Raw genomic sequence first — 6,892 nt, 5'->3', positions numbered from 1 at the left:
CTCTTGCACCTTATGTCCCCAGCTATCTACCCAGTCTTACCCCTGAAATGGAAGGCTTATTGAGCCAACCCTCACCCATGCATATCTAAGGATAATCCCGAATAAATAGAAGTTCATAGTTAGGTTAGGATTTAGACTTTACAAGCGCAATTCACATATTCAATAACAGTTTTATTGAATAAATGTCAATAACAATACAAACTACGAGTTTTAAAACATACAACCCAACATTTGCTATGTGTGGTGCCCTGAGGTTGTTTTAAATGTTTTAAGTTTTGTTAGCTCTTGAATGTTAATTATGTTTCCAAGGTTCCTAAAAAGGTTAAGGTTATAAGTGCCACAAAAGGGTTGGTAACTGCTGTCATCACATTCTTTCCTCGGTTAAGAGGTTAATCTGGGAAGGGGTGTGACAAAATGAGAATCAATTTTGGATTAATTTTAATTGTTCAAATTAATTAAGGGAATTAACTATATGTGATATAATTAATTTAATTTAATTATATATGATATAATTACTATAATGTATTTGATACATTATAATATAAAGTTTATTTGAGAGGAAATAAATATTTGAATATGATTCCAAATATTAATTATGTGAATTGGATTCATATAATTAAATTTAGTATAAATGGAATTTATATTAAATACCATGCATAAATGAGAGAATGAAAACTATAGGTTATATGTTATATTTGATATAACATAAAGTTTAATATATATTATATGATAAAGTGGTTATCATATAAATATATATCAAATGTTTTATTAAAATATTTTTTCTTTTAATTTATTATTTTATTTTTTGAAAAAGATTTTGGGAGGGAGTCAACTCCCTCCCCCATTTTTTTCTCTACTACATGCATTTGTGGGAGTTGTATAGAGGGTTCTAATGTTCTTCTTCTTCTGGAGTTTTATAAAGAGAATACTTTGTGAAAACTGACAGAAAAACTCTGAGAAAAGTTCTCAAGATCTCTCATTCTCTTCCTCTCAATTTTCCCTCTCTTCCAAAATACCAAGAGCCCACAACTCCTTGGATTCTCATTCTAGAGAATACAGAGCAAACCTTTGTGGTAGTGGCCAATTAGGGTTTCAACTTCATTGCAATTTTGAAGAAGATGATTACGTGAAGAAGATTAGATCTTCAAGGGTTAGTATTCAACTGTGTTCTGTCCAAAAGTGTTACTAGAACACCTTTGGAATTATGGAACAGCCATAAAGGTAGTTTAGGCCATTTTAGGATCTGGGGTTGCCCAACATATATGCATGAGGAAAATCCTAAGAAATTGGAACCTCGTTCAAAATTATGCCTATTTGTAGGTTACCCTAAAAGAACGAGAGGTGATTACTTCTTTGATCCTAAGGATAATAAGGTGTTTGTGTTGACAAGCGCTACCTTTTTAGAAGAGGACCACATAAGGGAGTATAAACTCCGTAGTAAGATTGTGCTGAGTGAACTTTCCAAGGAATCTACTAAACCTTCAACAAGAGTTGTTGAAAAATCCAATACCTCAACAAGAGTTGTTGAAGTTGGATCATCTAGTAGATTAAATCTACCTCAAGTGTTGAGGGAACCTCGACGTCGTAGGAGGGTTGCAAACCCACTTGTTCATTATATGGGTTTAACAGAAACCCTAACTATTGTAGTTAATGGAGATATTGAAGATCCATTGTCTTATAAGAAGGCAATGGAGGATGTAGACAAAGATGAGTGGATCAAAGCTATGGATCTCGAAATGGAGTGTATGTACTTCAATTCTATTTGAGATCTTGTAGATCAACCTGATGGAGTTAAACCTATAGGTTACAAGTGGATTTACAAGAGAAAACGAGGTGCTGATGGGAAGGTGCAAACCTTCAAGGCTAGACTTATGGCAAAGGGTTGTACCCAAGTTGAGGGAGTCAACTATGAGGAGACTTTCTCACCTGTTTCCATTAAGAAGTCTATCCGGATCCTTCTGTCCATTGCCTCATATTTTGACCATGAGATTTGGCAAATGGACATTAAGATTGTCTTTCCGAATGGCAATCTTGAGGAGACCATTTATATGGAGCAGCCTGAGGGACTCATAAACCAAGGTCAAGAGCAAAAGGTTTGCAAGCTTAATTGATCCATTTATGGATCGAAGAAAGCTTCTCGATCTTGGGATATAAGATTTGATATTGCAATCAAATCTTATGGCTTTGATCAGAATATTGATGAGCCTTGTGTTTACAAGAGAATAGTCAACAGTTCAATAGCTTTTCTAGTGTTGTATGTAGACGATATCCTACTCATTGGGAATGATGTAGGTCTACTGACTGAAATTAAGAATTGGCTAGCGACCCAATTCCAAATGAAAGATTTGAGAGAGGTGCAGTTTGTTCTAGGCATTCATATCTTTAGAGATCAAAAGAACAAAATGCTAGCCTTGTCTCAAGCATCGACATTGACAAGATACTTGTCAAGTTTTCGATGTAGAACTCCAGGAGAGGTTTACTCTATTTCAGGCATGGAGTTATATTATCTAAGGAATAGTGTCCTAAGATACCTCAAGAAGTTGTGGAAATGAAACGGATCCCCTATGCATAGGCTGTTGGTAGCCTGATGTATGCAATGTTATGTACTAGACCTGACATCTGCTATGCAGTGGGGATAATCAGTAGATATCAGTCTAATATAAGATTTGATCACTGAATCGTCATTAAGAATATCCTCAAGTATCTACAAAGAACGAGGGACAATATGCTTGTGTATGGTTCTAAGGATCTGATTCTTACAAGACACACTGACTCTGAATTCCTGACTGATAAGGATTCTAGGAAATCCATATTAGGATCATTGTTCACTCTTAACGAAGGGGCAGTAGTTTAGAGAAGCACCAAGCAAGAGTGCATTGCTGACTCCACTATGAAGGCTGAGTACGTAGCAACTCAGAAAGTTTTTTGGCTCAAGAAATTTCTGAATTATCTGGAAGTGGTTCTAGAAATGTCAAAGCCCATCACCCTTTATTGTGATAATAATGGTGTTGTGGATAATTCCCGAGAGCCTAAGAGTCATAAGCACGGGAAGCACATAGCGCGGAAGTATCATCTCATCTGAGAGACTATGCATCGAGAGGACGTGATTGTCACACAGATAGATTCGGAGCACAACTTGTTGATTCATTTACAAAGGCCCTCGCGGCTAAGGTGTTTGAGGGTCACTTGTAGAGTATGGGTCTATGGGACATACCACATTTAGTCTACGGAAAGTGGGAGATTTTCTACTGGGCGCGAATTATGTCCTAGTTTATTGTTTTATGTGTACTTTTATATTAGTATGACTTTTATATCGTACACTTCACTAGCTTTAGGATAAGTGAGAGATTGTTGGGGTTCATGCCCTAAATCTTGTGGGTTATGTAGTTTATAATTGTAATGTACAAATTTTTTATTTATTTAATAAAATATGAGATGTTTTATTCGACATTTAGTAGCATTAACCCACAAACCAATAAACTAACATCCAAAGTTATCTTCTGTAGCTTAAACATGTATGTAGTGACATACAAGTGGATCATGTTTAAGTGATAACCTAAATGGTCTGCAATAGATGGATAAGGCTGGGTACCTTATCCTGGTGACACTACGAATATGACCTATTTTGTAGATGTTACAATTGTTGTAAAGTGTTACAAATGATTTGATCGTGATAATTCATGTGGAGACATATGAGTGGGGGTATTCTATACAAAGGGGTTTGTATAAGACCGAACCATAAAATGAATAGTCTCATTATATAACACCGTTAATAATAGAGACTTACATTTCACCAAGATGACCATAGGTGATATGATCTAAATCTTCTATGAGTTGTGAACTCCTGCCTATGAAGGCGGTTCTTTGATTTGTATGGGTGAGAGTGGTTAGATCATTGACTCGATAAGCCTACCTTTTTTAGGATTCATCTTATTGGGGAGCTGGGAACACAGCTACACAAAACATAATTCACTCATTCCCTAATGTCGGGGTAAGTAAATAAATTGATCCCTTGAGGACTGATTCTAGAGCTTGAACAATATGAAGCCATACCCTCTCTTGGCCCGAGAGGGTTTGTTTATAGTTGGACTACGACCTATTGTTCATTAGAGGGATCAGTGGTACTTAAGGAGTTAGATGTAACTACAGAGGAAAAACAATAATTTTGGCCTAGCTGTACTTACGAGCAATTTGTGAAGGGTCATTGCACTGTTGACTGGTTATATCCAATGAACACAAAATATATTTGTAGTGCAAAGAGTGCAACTATCGGTCATTAGTGGAGTGACTGACAGTTACTGGATGTTGAATAATTTAATTAAAAGAGTTCAATTAATTATTCAAGTACTGTTGGAGCTTCAATCTATAGGTCTATAAGGTCCCCTCTGTAACTCAACTGAGATTATTGAGAATTAATTTTGGATTAATTTGAATTTTTCAAATTAATTTAAGGGAATTAATTATATGTGATATAATTAATTTAACTTAATTACATATGATATAATTAATATAATGTATCTGATACATTATAATATAAAGTTTAATTGAGAGGATTTAAATATTTGAATATGATTCAAATACTAATTATATGAATGAGATTCATATAATTGACTTCAGTATAAATGCGATTTATACTAAATACCATACATGTAAGAGAAATAAAACTACAGTTTATATTGTATTTGATATAATATAAACTATAGATTATGTATTATATCTGATATAACATATAGTTATAAATATATATAATAAATTAGTTATTATATATATATATATATTAAACTAAATTTATTAATTTAATTTTAAATTTTAAAGGGAGGGAGTTACAACTCCCTCCACTTAATTTCTCTCATCAAATGTGGGAGTTGTTAGGATTGGTGTCTTAATTCTCCCGGAGTCTCGTAGTTTGTAATTTATACACATTGTTATGAATAAAATAAAAGTTATTTTATCTGGCATTTACTCATATCCAATAAACAAAGCTCCATGGTTATTGTATGTAAACTTAAGCATGTATATGAGATATACAAGTGGATCATACCTTAAGTGATAACCTAAATAGGTCTATAGTATAAGGATTAAGAAGGGATACCTAATCCTAGTGATACTATGGATACGACCTGCTTTGTAGAGGTTTGCAAGTGTTGTGAACTACTACAGATGGTAGATCCTGACCATTCATGTGGAGACATGTGAACGGGGGAGTCCTATACAAAGAGTTTGTATAAGATCGAACCACGAGATGACTAGTCTCTGTATATAACACCATTGATATTGGAGACCTACATCTCACCTAAATGACCATAGGTGACATGACCTCAATCCTGAGTGTTTTGGGAACTCTTTCCTTTAAGGGCGGTCCTTTGATTAGTATGGGTGAGAGTGGCCAAATTGCCAACTCAACATGCTTACCTTTTTGGGGACTTGTTTGATTTGGAGCTGGGAACTCAGTTACACAAGATGGAATTCACTTCTTCCTCGAAGCAGGGTTAAGTAGATAGATTGCTCCCTTAAGGACTGATTCCGAGGCTTTAACATAGTGGCCACAACTTCTCTTTGGAAGAGAGGACTCAGCCATAGTAGGTGAAAATTTGTAGAAATACAAGTTATTTATATCATTTTATTTAGATTATGCGGTAAAAAGAAGGAAAAGCTATGTTGACCGTATAGAAATTGGCTTAAAAATGCGAAAATTGTATAGTGTCGTAAGCACACCCACTAACCCCATTGCGATGGCAAAATGGAATGTCCAAGTCTTTGTTTTGCAGGAAACAGGTCACCACATGCGATAATCGCTCGAAGACGAAAATGAACAACGCGTCCACATTACATGCGGCAATCGATCAAGAATGAAAAAGAAAAATGCAATTGCAACGCATGCGACGATCGATCATGGACTCAGACGATCAATGCATGTCCATCGCATACGAGGATCGATCATAGACTCAAACGATCCGCGTATTTCCACCGCATGCGGCAATCGATAAAAGATCAAAACAATTACACCGCATGCGGTGATCGATCGAAGATGTAAAGAGCAATGCATTCATAAGGACTTCTGACATTGTACAACTTTTCTATTGTACGATTCTAACAAATTGAACGTGGAGCAGAATGGACGTTTCCACTATGCCATCGCAGGAATTATCAGTTTTTTAGAGCGGGACCATTAATTCAGAAGAAGCCAAGGTCTATAAATAGCTTTATCAAATTCAAAGAAAGGAGGCTTGACTGAAGAGACAATTTAAAGAAAATCCGGGAGAAAGACAAGACAAGACCGAGAGGTAAGTCTCTGGAGCAAGCAATTATTTCCATTCCTGAAGAAGAAGCTCTGTGCAAAAGGTCACTTCTACCTGGAAAACAAGCCTAAGAGGGAAGCTTTCCACTCCATTTCTACCACACGCCAGCAAGCAAATTGTCTCTGATCGGGATCCGTGTGAAGACATTGACACTCTTTCCGTATTTGTTCTCATTTTCTATTTATCTACTGTGTTCATCTCTAATCTTTCATTCACTATCTGTAACAAACGTTTATCTCTAGACATTAATATCATTATCGTATTCATCATCATCTCTCTATTCTTCTCCATACATTCATCATCCATTTTCTTCATCATGTATAATTAATCCCCAAGGTAAGGGGAAGGATTAAGCGAGTAAGTTAATCTTTATTGAATGATTCGGCTGAGTTTAGCTAAAGCATGCTCAACGACATCTCCACCTGTGAGAGCAGAAGTGAAGATGTTATTCCGCCTCTCGAAAGAAGGTTGGAAGAATGCGTTAACTAAAGTGAGAAGTATTTCCAGAGATGGAAACAACCTTGTGTTCATCACGTTCATCCCTGTTTCACCGTAGACATATGGGAACACGACCGATCACTGAAAGGTGTAAG

The sequence above is a fragment of the Benincasa hispida genome, chromosome 1 (genome assembly GCF_027475165.1).
Source record: "Benincasa hispida cultivar pf3 chromosome 1, pf3_genome.v1.1, whole genome shotgun sequence".
Classification (NCBI taxonomy): Eukaryota; Viridiplantae; Streptophyta; class Magnoliopsida; order Cucurbitales; family Cucurbitaceae; genus Benincasa; species Benincasa hispida.
The sequence above is the reverse complement of the archived record's forward strand: the minus strand, read 5'-3'. Positions refer to the sequence as shown.